The 12,075-nt window shown below is 48.8% G+C and overlaps 1 long non-coding RNA gene across 1 annotated transcript in view; it reads right to left on the minus strand.

Moving 5' to 3' along the window:
- The window catches only part of LOC129620412 (uncharacterized), a 39,290-nt gene extending 27,598 nt beyond the window's left edge, over nt 1–11,692 (minus strand). The window contains exon 1 of the long non-coding RNA XR_008698528.1: nt 10,379–11,692. This is a non-coding gene — a long non-coding RNA (uncharacterized LOC129620412). The remainder of the gene's footprint in view (nt 1–10,378) is intronic.
- Between the last annotated feature and the right edge of the window lie 383 nt (nt 11,693–12,075).

Here is a 12,075-nt window from a genome sequence, read left to right on the forward strand (position 1 = left end):
AAATAAAAAAAATAATAATAATTAAGTTAAATTAAAAACAGAAATGTCTTTTCGGCTCTCCAGAATCTGGCAGCAGGCAGCAGCCAAGCCTCCTGAGAACACTTAGTGATTTCCAGGGGAAATCTGACCATCGCTGACATCCAAAGATACAGCCGTGTTTTCAATTAGGGGGCTGAGTGCTCGAGCTTTAGAGGCGAGGGAACAATGCAGAGTGCTCTGGGAGGGGAGGACTGACCTCTCTCAGAACCCCCTCTGTTCCCGACTAATATGTCAATAGCCTCTTAAATGGAACGTTATGTGTCTGGGATTTTACTGTCAGACTCATCCTTTTTGGGTAGGGTTTAGGGTGGTTTTTTTTTTTTTTTTTTTAATCTAAAGTTGATTGCCTCTCTCATTATCAAAGCCACCATCCATCTGTTTCCACTTTTTTAAGGGCTGCAGCAAGGAATTGAGCTGGAAATGTGTTTTTACTTGAGGTTTCAGGATTCCCCTCCTCCCGCCTTGTTGAGGGTTGTTCAAGTTTTAATGTTGTCGCTGCAATATGATCTTCCAGTAGTGGGTGGCCCGGCTGCGCCATTTGAAACTCATTTACAGTTTCATCTGAGACGATCGTCACTTTAAATTAATTAACCAAAAAGCACCAAAAATCATATGCTGGGAGAAGGAGGCGAGGAAGGAGATGGAGGAGAGTTTAAAGCAGTGAGAAACGAGTCCCCAGCCTGACTGCTTACTGCTCCTGGGTACCAGGCCCATCTTCCCTTCCCTTCCCACCAACTTTTTGAAACTAAAGAACACACATATACCATAAAAAATTCAGTATGTTGTTTTTTGAAAGGTTTCTTTGGGAAGATAAGAACTCTGTGTCGGCATCCACAAAATCAAGGCAGAGCTGTTACGGGGAAAAAAGTAGGCCTGCCCCCGGCTCGTGGAAACTTGTGCAGCACACAAGGAACCCTGGATCTGAAATGATGGCGAGAGCTGTGGGGGTGGGCCCGAGGACAGGGCAGGCAGGGGGCATTCACCTCACTCCTCCGCAGGAGCCGTTCCTTCCCACGTTGTAGGAGAAGATCATTTGTTCGTCTCATATTTGATAAGTCTGTGCATGCCTCCTGAGTCATTCAGTTGTGTCTGACTCTTTGCAACCCCATGAACGGTATAACCTGCCAGGATCCTCTGTCCCTGGGATTCCCCAGGCAAGAATACTGGAGTGGGTTGACATTTCCTCCCCCAGGCGATCTTCTCAACCCAGGTATTGAACCCATGTCTCTTGTCTCTTGCACTGGCAGACCAGTTCTTTACAATAGCACCACCTGAGAAGCCCTGGTAAGTCTGTTTTAACCCCTTATTCTGTGGCAAACACTGTGGGTGAGAAAGATACTTCAAGAGGCTTATACGATTCATCAAAATGACAGCCAACATCTGCACGGCTCCTGGAAGTCTCACATGTTCGCACTTCAGTCTCACCACAGCCCTATGAAGCATGCAGCATTATTAGTCCCTTTAATAAGGGAAAGAACCAAGGCTCAGAGAGGTCAGGAGGCTCGCTCTTGACCACACAGCTATGAAGTGACAGAGCAGGAAATCAAATCAATGTCTATGGTTAAACCCTATGGTTGGGGATCATAAAATGCAAATCAACAAGGATAGAGGGGACGTTACATCTATGGGTACCTCTACACAAATAGAATTGGGGGTCAGCAGGCTCATTTGAGAGTGTGTGTGTGCGTGTGTGTGTGTGTGTGTGTGTGTGTGTGTGTATGTGTGCAGTCAAGTGTTCTGGCCCCTGCCATCTTGAGACATGAGCTGGTGATGTGGTCAAAGGAGGTGGCTCTTTGACCAGCTCTAGAGAATTCTGGCCCCTCAACACAGAGTGAATCTATTGATGAGAAAACAATGCACTTCAGCTCTGGGTTCAATCTGACTTTCTAAAGCTGAAACACTGCAGAGTGTTTGGGCAGCAACAGATTATAATCTGTCTGCTTTTCCATGGCAACAAGTATCTGAAAGTAATTTGAGAGCCATTAACCAATGCTTGCATAATGCCTGGCTCACACCAAATATCCAAAAAACACTGGCTAGGATTGTTACTCCCCAAATATTCCCTCTTTCTCACCTCAAATCTCAGAGTTGGAAGGAAGAGACCTTAGATACGAAGGTTGGTCCTCAATCCAACCAAAACTATGAATGCTGTTCTTTAATTGTGTCCGACTCTTTGTGACCCCATGGACTGTAGCCGCCTGGTTCTCTGTCCATGGGAATTTCCAGGCGAAAATACTGGAGTGGGTGGCCATTTCCTTCTCCTATGGATTCCGCCCGAGGATGGAACCTGCATCTCCTGCATTGGCAGGCGGATTCTATACTGCTGAGTCACCAGGGAGGCACAAAAATATTGATATCTGTTACAGAATTAAGTAAACTCGATTAACATTTAGCCCTTAGTGTATAGGAAATGCTGTTGCAGTATTTACTGACGTTGTCTCAGCACAATTCTGTGAGATTTTTGATGATCCCATTTTATGGACAGGGAATCTGAAATAAGGATGGGGGAGACATCCTCTTGCATAACCAATATCCAAACCCATGCAGCTTGCCTCCAAGCAAGGACACTTAGCCATGATACTATTTATCCTGCCCAAGTCCTCGCTCCCGTCCTGAACACATGGTTATCTAGCTTGTGCTTGAACATCTCTGTGATGGGGTGTTCTTGTTGCCTTTGAGGACAACTCTGTTTGACAAAAAGTCCATTTTTTAAAAGAAAACACACGCACACACACAAAGCTTGCAATTTGCTTATGTGGCCATGCCTCTTGGCATGGGTGACCCTAGTTCCCCAACCATGGGTGGAAATCTCAGACCCTACATCAGAAGCATGGAGTCTCAGCCACTGGACTGCCAGGAAAGTCCCAACAGAAAGTTGATGTTGAGATGAAATTTTGCTTTCTGCCATTTCTACACTTTGTGCGTGATTCTGCCCGGATCTCCCCAGAATAACTCTAAACTCTATCCTCAGACTTCTCTAGGCCCAGGGGACTTATTAAAAAGCAGATCTGTTTCTAGAGATCTGGGGCGGGGCCTGTGATCTGCATGACTCACAAGACCCCAAGTGATGGCAAGTCCAGAATCCCACATTGAGGACTGAGGTCCTAGATGAGGGCAGGGCACCAGCCTGCCACCTGTCTCTACAGACAACATGTGACGGCAGAACTTCCATGCCCGCCTGTTTACACCTGTCTCCAGCTGCTACTGTGCTATAGCACAGTTGAGCAGTTACAACAGAAACCACAAGGCCCACAAACCCTAAAATAGTTAACCCTTTAAAGAAAAAGTGTACCCACCCCTGCTAGGAGCAGCGATGCCCAGCCTTTTAGGCCTCAGGGACCATTTTGGTGGAAGACAATTTTTCCATGAGCCAGGGGGTAGGGGATGGTTTGGGAATGATTCAGTCTCATTACATTTATCATGCACTTTATTTCTAATCTAATGCTGCCGCTGATCTGACCGGAGATGGCCTGGAGGTTGGGTACCCCTGCTCGAGATGACCGCCCTGCAAACCTGGAGGAGCACTGCCCTGTCCGCCACCCAGCTCACTGCAGGCCTCGCCACCTCTCCCACCAACCAAGCCTCAAGTCCCACCAGCATCCTGGTAACTGCTGAGCACACTCAGGTTTGTCAGAAGCCACTGAAAGGAGAAGCATCACCCCAAAGACTCATTGGCAGGAGTGGGTCAGGCCCATCCACTCCCTGATCTCGAGGTTCTATTCTCTGTGGGAGGGTCAGTGCTCAAACCTTCTGCCCAGGGCCTCACACCCTCACCATCCGCTTCTCCTCCCTGGAGTCCCACACTCCCTCCTAGCACTCCCTCCCCCACCCACACTCCACGGCTCCACAGACTCTCCTTGGGCTTTCTGCTTAATAATTGATAAAACTGTGCAGAATGTCAATTGTTGAGTACATTAGGAATTCTGCACCCAGGCCGACGCAGATACAGCACAGACCTCCCCTTCCTGCAGGCAGTGGAGAGTAGCTGTGACTAGCCAGGGATGTCTGACCATGCAGACATGCATCCCAGAGCCAGAGGACAGGGACCCAGGCCTGGGAGGGGACCAGGGCCCTATTAATTTCCCTGCGGGACCACTGCTCCCGTGACCTCAAGGCCTGTGTGCACTGCAGGGACGTCTCTAGTGACTGGGAATGGTTCCGAGGGGCCTCCTTTCAGCTCAACAAGGAAGCCTTAAAGATGTGGCTTCTCTTGGCCAGAGCCCCTAAACAGGGGTGATTCAAGATTGAAGAAACTTCCTGCTACACCTCAGACCTGCTTTTAAAAAATGCCTTTTCTGGGGCTTCTCTGGTGGTCCAGTGGTTAAGAGTCTGCCTTGCAATGCAGGGGACACTGGTTTGATCTCTGGTCCCAGAAGATCCCTCACGCCACAGGGCAACTAACCCTGTGTACCACAACTACTGAGCCCGAGCTCTCGAACCCATGAGCCACACCACGGTGATCAGAAGCCCGGGGAACCGCAGCTAGAGTGTAGCCCCCGCTCTCTACAACTAGAGAAAGCCTGCACACAGGAACAGAGACCCAGTGCAGCCAAAAATAAGTACATTAATTTTTTTAAATGCCTTTCTTTTTCTCAGTATTGTCCAAGAGAACTTTCTGAGATGATGGAAATATGTCCCTGCATGCCAATATAGTCACTGGTAGCCACACGAGAGATGTGGCTGCTGTAACAGAGGAACTATAGTGAAAATTGAATCCAGACCATGGCAATGAAAGACCAGGGAACTCTGCAGTGCTTCTGAATAAAACAGAAATGCCAGGACTGGGAACATGAGTGGGGGCTGAAGAAATTCTGGAAGGAGAGGGAGTCGACTCAGGCCAGGCAATAGGTAGATTTAGTTTTGACTAAACAAAAAGAAGGGGCTCCCCAGGTGGCACAGTGGTAACGACTCTGCCTGCCAATGCAGGAGACACGAGATGAGGGTTTGATCCCTGGGTTGGGAAGATTCCCTGGAGAAGGGAATGGCTACCCACTCCAGCATTCTTGCCTGGAGAATTTCATGGACAGAGGAACCTGGCAGACTGCAGTTCATGGAGTTACCAAAGAGTCAGACATGACTTATTCACTAACTAACAACAACAACAACGGCAAAGAAAAGGCACTCTGGGCAAGACGATGGTCTCAGCAGACTTGCAAAAGTGGGCTGAAGAGGCAGCCTGGTGAAACAGGCAGCAGATCCCATCCACCTGGTTAGTGTGACAGGCCAGTAGCGGGGAGAGGACTAAGGTGGGATGCTGGCCATGAAGCCCGACTTGGGGGCCTGGACAGCTCCAAGGCAGGAGTTTGGGTTTCAGTTGTTTTCTTGCTTTCTGAGAAAGGAGTGGTCCAAGGTTCCTACAGAGGTGCCTGGAAAGGCCCAGAAGCAATACCAAGGGTCAAGGGTGGGGAGGAGCCAGGGGCTGGACACAGCAGGCACTGGTACCATTCATGCAGGGTGCCGGCTCTGACCAGCAAATAAGATGCTTCCTGTCCAACCTCTGCTCCTGCCCCCTCTTTCTCACAGGTGTCGGAACCCTGCCTTCTCCTCATCCCTCATCCTCCACAGGTGTTTCCCCCAGTAAATCGTTTGCACCTCTAACTCTATCTTGGGGTTTGCTTTTTATAGGACCTGAAATAACAGAGTAGAGTAAGAGATAGAGAATCCCATTCTCTCCTAAGAGATGACATGTGCCTTGAAGGTTGAAGCATCCTCCTAACCACACAGTCCCTGACAATCTCTCTGAACATAGGATGCACTCAGAACACATCACAGTGTGAGTATGAACAGGCCCTAAAGAAGGAGTCAGGCTGCCAGGGGCTGGGGCATGGCAAAACCAGTCACACGCTCGCCTGGGTAAACCCCCAAGACCACCCCCAATGTCCTCCCCATCCCATTCTCACTCCCAGAAGGGAGGGACCCCCAAAGTTATGAGCGGTGTGCATGCTCCTACATCAGAGTCCCTGGAGGAAGAGAGGCAAGTGTGCTCACACCTGAGATCCACCCCCTTCACTGTCCTCAAATATGGGCACCAAATGTTCCAAACTTTTGATCCTGGAGTGATAACAGAACTGTGAGGAATGACGAGAAGGGGAGGGAAACCACAGACAGGGGCCGAGTAACTGGTAATGTTTTCCAGGCTTGGGGAGAGAGTGGGGGAGCAAAGAGGGCATCTGTCACCTCTGGTCCCTCCCCACCACAGCCTGCACTGTTAGGAATCGAGGCCAGCAGAGAAGGCACTTCAGCAAACATCACTTACTCTCTGGGTTCACCCATGCATTGCACTGTTTAAATCTGGGCTTTTTGGCCTCAGCACTAACAACATTTGGGGTCCGATTTGTTGGGATTGGGGGGCTGTCTTGTACATTGTAGGGTATTTAGCAGCATCCCTGGTCTCTACCACCCAGAGGCCAATAGCACTCCCCACCCCCCAGGTTGTGAGAACCAAAAATATCTCCAGATATTTCCAAATATTCCCTGAGGATCAAAATTGTCCTGACTGTGAACCACTGATATTTTTTAAGTTGTTAAAAATTGTTACTGGTTATTTACTTTTGGCTGCGCTGGGTCTTCATAGCTGTGCTGGCCTTTCTCTAGCTGCAGTGAGCAGGGGCTACTCTTCATCGTGGTGCTAGGGCTTCTCGTTGCTGTGGCTTCTTTTGTTGAAGAGCACAGGCTCTAGAGCACAGGTTCAATATTTGCAGTACACAGGCTTAGCTGCTCTGAGGCATGTGGGATCTTCCCAGACCAGGGTTTGAACCCACGTCTCCTGCACTGGCAGGTAGATTCTTTACCACTGAGCCACCAGGGAAGCCCAAAAACCACTAATTTAAATCATCAGCAGAAATTTCACTTTGGACAGAATAAAATAAATCCAAGTCCTATGGACCGTTTCTCTCCCCATCAATCTCCCCACAGTAAATGTTGTTTTCTGATTCTATTGAGTCTCTGCTAACCTGAAACTCCTCAAATGACTCTGTCCTGACCTGGTCATGAGGGTCTTCAATACCTTCCCAGACTCCAGGACCTTCTCTGTGTGTCCAGCCCCATCTGACCAAATCCCATTGGCCAGGCAGACCAGCCGAGCCCAGCAGACAGACACAGTGGTGCTGCCTGGCTAGAGAATCTTGAGATTGTCTTAGTTATGTATGCTAGCTCTTTCTGGGGTGGATCAATAATGTAGCTTTGCTTACCCTCGCTGCATTTAAAGAGAACTAATCCTAGCAGGGATTACATTTGCTGCCCATCACTGAACATCTCTTGATTTATTTATTCATTCAAGAAATAGTGATTGAGTTCCTTCTAGATGGCAGGCGCTGTGTTAGGAGCTAGGGTTATAATCATGCATCAGACAGACACACCCCTGCTCTAATGCAAGCTCTGAAGTCACACTGCTGGGGTTTGAATCCTGGCTCCACCATCTAATTGCCTGACTATGGCACATTTTTGACCTAAGGCTCAATTCCTTCTCTAAGATGGAAATAATGATAGCTTCCACCTCAAAGAGAAGTGAAAATTAAAATGGTGGGAGGCATAGAAAATGTTTAGCATGCTGCCTGGTTAAGAAAGAGCTCACTCTGTTGTGGGGTTGTCATTACGATTATGCAAGACACTATCTTCATGGCGTTAGAGTCCAGTGGGAGAAACAGACAAATTTAACATGCAATTATACAGAGTGTGAGAAATGCCTGGAGAGAAAGATGCAGAGAATTCAGGTGGGAGGATAAGGTTCAGGGAAGCTTCTGTCAGAAAGAAGTGCTGCCTAAGACCTGAAGCTTCAGTGAGATGAGCCAGAGAGAATGAGGAAGCAGGGAGTGTTGCAGGCAGAAGAAAGGCTTGTGTGAAGGCTCAGATCAAACCAGTCAATCCTAAAGGAAACCAACCCTGAATGTTCATTAAGGACTGATGCTGAAGCTGAAGCTCCAATGCTTTGGCCACTTGATGCAAAGAGCTGACTCATTGGAAAAGACCTTGATGCTGGCAAAGATTGAGGGCAAGAGGAGAAGCAGGTGACAGAGAATGATATGGCTGGATGGCATCACTGACTCAATGGACATGAATTTGAGCAAACTCCGGGAGAGAGTGAAGGACAGGGAAGCCTAGTGTGCTATACCGTCCATGGGGTCACAAAGAGTCAGACGTGACTTAGTAACTGAACAACAAAAAGACTGAGGCCAGAGCCCGGGGGTGGGGTCCTGAGTGTTCAGGGTGGCTGGAACATGGATGCTGTAGGAGTGAGCTGGAGTCACACCCATCAGTCCTGTGGGCTATATCAAGGTGTTTGACTTGACTCTAGACCCATGAGAAGCCGTAGGGATTTTTCAGCAAAGGACGGGCATGATTAGGTTTTGCTCTGGCTGGAGAAAGGAGAATTGTGTGGAGGACAAAGTTGGATGCTGCTGTAGCTGATGAGGAGAGATGACAGTGGCCTGGCCTGAAGAGTGACCACAGGAATGGGAAGAGGTGGGTGGGGTCCAAGTCCACAGAGCAGCAGGCTTTGTGATTAGCACAGCTCCAGGCATAAGGTAAATGACCCACAAATATCTGAAGGATAAGTGAGTAAATGGGGTACAATAATCAGGCCTTTGAGGGATCATGATGAGTTCAGAAGGGCCCCCAGAAATTCCTGTAGCATCCAGCCCAGGGGCAGCTTCAGGAAGCAGATTAGAAACAAAACTGGAAACATCTTCCTCTCTGCCTAGTCCTCCCCCATTGGCAACCATGACCTGTGCCAATGGAGAGAGAAGGAGCAAAGACAGAGAGAGAGAGAAAGGGAAGGAATGTCAGGGCAGCCAGAGAAGAACAACAATTCACAGCCTGGCTTGACGGGCTGCCATCTGCGGAGACACTGAAGAAATTAGGTCCAGAGTCTGGAAGGGCAGGAGCTGAGAAGAATCAGATCAAAGGCTCGGGGGCCGGCCGCAGGCACTCAGGGCTGGCTGGTGACACGTGCGGCCACTCAGGTAAAGCGCCTGGTATGCAAGGTGTTCTGCAGGTGTTTGGGTTTCCAAGATGGAGCACCCACAGGCCCACTCCCCACGATGCAGAGCAACAGCTGGGAGCTTAAGACAGGTAGGTGGCAACCGCCAGAAAGAGAAACTTATTTACATATCAATTTTTAATTAGACAACTAATTCTCATAACAATTGGAAAAATAGTACAAATAAGGCTAAAGTCCCCATGCACCAACCTCCATTCCAGCCCCTCCCTCCCCTGTCCCCAAAGGCAACCACCCCTCAGCTTCCTAAGATCACCTCCAAGCCTCTTTCTATTTATTTACAAGTGCACATAATGTTGGAGAAGGCAATGGCACCCCACTCCAGTACTTTTGCCTAGAAAATCCCATGGACGGTGGAGCCTGGTAGGCTGCAATCCATGGGGTCGCTAGAGTCGGACACGACTGAGCGACTTCACTTTCACTTTTCACTTTCATGCATTGCAGAAGGAAATGGCAACCCACTCCAGTGTTCTTGCCTGGAGAATCCCAGGGACGGGGAAGCCTGGTGGGCTGCCGTCTATGGGGTCGCACAGAGTCGGACACGACTGAAGTAACTTAGCAGCAGCAGCAGCACATAATGTGCCCCAAATAAGCAAGTGACATTGTTTTGGAGGGTATCTGTTGCTTGCTTACTGTTCAGGCTGTAAGGAGCTGTGCCCTCCATCTATAGTTGGCTTTTCTGGTTCATAACCTGTCTGGAGACCTGCCCAGGTTTGTCCACAGGGATCTGCCTCACCCTTGCTAACAGGAGCAACGTATGTATATTATACAGTGGATTTGGCCAGTGGACACTTTAGACAAAGGTATAAAATCCAAAACACTGCATTCTTCAGTGCAGGAAAGTGAAAAGTGAAAGTGAAATTGCTCAGTCGCGTCCAACTCTTAGCAACCCCATGGACTGCAGCCTACCAGGCTCCTCCGTCCATGGGATTTGCCAGGCAAGAGTACTGGAGTGGGTTGCCACTGCCTTCTCCGCCTTTAAGGATAGTGTGGGCTAAAAACCAGAAGTATCTGGGGGTTTTTGTCATTTTTCCAAAAAACTATTGTTTATTTGTTTGGCTGTACCGGGTCTTACTTGTGGCATGTGGGATCTAGTGCCCTGACCAGGGATTGAAACCGGGCCCCCTTCATTGGGACCACCGAATCTTAGCCACTGGACCACCAGGGAAGTCCCAAGAAGTATCTGTTTTTTAGGACCTACCATATAGCATAGGGAACTATAATCAATATCTTGTAATAACCTATAATGGAAAAGTATATATAAATATAATAAACATGTATTTTTATTTAATTTTTAAAAATAGATTAAATCTAGAGAGAAAAAATAAAAACACACAGAAGTACCTTCAAAAAGCTCAAAATAAGGCCCAGATTGGTAGATTCAGGAGCAGTCTTGAAGCTTGGAGGGAGATGTGGTGAGTGTCCACCTTCCACAGTGAAAACCATATTTGGGGAACAGTTCAAATGGATGATTGAAAAGAGCTGCCATGGGTGAGAAGCTGGGCGGAGAAATTGCTTCCAGCCTTGCACATACTTGGTTTAGCCAATACCACACCCAGCTGAGGTCTTAAAAGAAGATTCTCTTAGCCCTTCCTTGGGGAGGAGTTGCAGTCCTACACTGGGGCCCAACCTGACTTCTGAGCTCAAGCAGAGAGACCTCCATCTAACACTCTGGCAGAAGGGAAGACGGAGGTGACTAGGAGTCTATGGTTTGTGCACGTCTTCATCAGGGCGCACTGACCTGACTCCTCACCCACAAGCACACATACCACTAAATTCTTGGAGACAGACGGGTCTTGGATCATTGTGGCTTCTATACTGGGTCCCTTCAGATCAACACCTGAGCTTGGAGGACAGTCCAGGCTAGACTCCATAGACACATCAGGTCAGAGGGTAAAAATCAATGTAAGGCCAAGGACGCTGGGGTGGGGCAGCGGGGTCTCTTCAGTGACCCTATCCACAGGTCAGCACACTGTGACCCATGATGCCTGAAGTTCCATGCTACAGTTCCAGAGCTTGCTCAAGGCCCTCTTCTTCATCCTCTAACTCCACTAGCCTGAACTTCAACCATCTGGGCTGAACACCCACTACTCCCACATGGATGAGCTGGGTGGGTTGAAGACCCACAGGGAGAGACCCACAAGGAATGTCTGTTCTGGGCTGCCACCCTGTCTTCAGGTCACTGGCTTTGATCCTTACAGTGGGTTTCAGGCAAGTGACCCTCCCTCTCTGGAGCACACTGCCCCCATGACATAAATGGGAGCCCAACAGTGCATTGCCTACCTTCCAGGGCTACTGATGGCTCAACATAAGCTCTGGTGTGCTGCCCAGATGAGCATGGGCTGGGCGAGCTGGTAACATAACTCTACACTAAGCCTCAGTCTTCTTATCCATGAAATGGAATAACAAGAGCCTCCACCTAATAGATTGTTATGGAGACTGATGTAGATACTGCAGGAAGCACCCAATACAAGGAAGGTGCTACTAACCATAACCAAAATAATAATGATATGTAATGAAGATGATGAGCATGAGAGCCTGGGATGTGTCGCTAGCATCTCACTGAGGATTTAGCCTCCAAGCAGACAGAAGATGCTCAGCTGATCCTGAAGAAGATTCCAGGTTCTTGACTTAGTTCTTCTGATAAGAGGGCAGCTCCATCTTATCAAGCCTCCACCCCCGCCCCCAACCTTATCTCTGCTGCTGCTGCTAAGTCGCTTTAGTCGTGTCCGACTGTGTGCAACCCCATGGACGGCAGCCCATCAGGCTCCCCTGTCCCTGGGATTCTCCAGGCAAGAACAGTGGAGTAGGTTGCCATTTCCTTCTCCAATGCATGAAAGTGAAAAGTGAAAGTGAAGTCGCTCAGTCGTGTTGGGCTCCCAGCAACCCCATGGACTGCAGCCTACCAGGCTCCTCCGTCCATGGGATTTTTCAGGCAAGAGTACTGGAGTGGAGTGCCATTGCCTTCTCCGAACCCTATCTCAGTTCTCACAAAATCTCCTGACCTGTGTCACCTGGGCACTGTCATAGCTAAGTTCAGC

This window comes from Bubalus kerabau, chromosome 10 (genome assembly GCF_029407905.1).
Source record: "Bubalus kerabau isolate K-KA32 ecotype Philippines breed swamp buffalo chromosome 10, PCC_UOA_SB_1v2, whole genome shotgun sequence".
Lineage (NCBI taxonomy): Eukaryota > Metazoa > Chordata > Mammalia > Artiodactyla > Bovidae > Bubalus > Bubalus kerabau.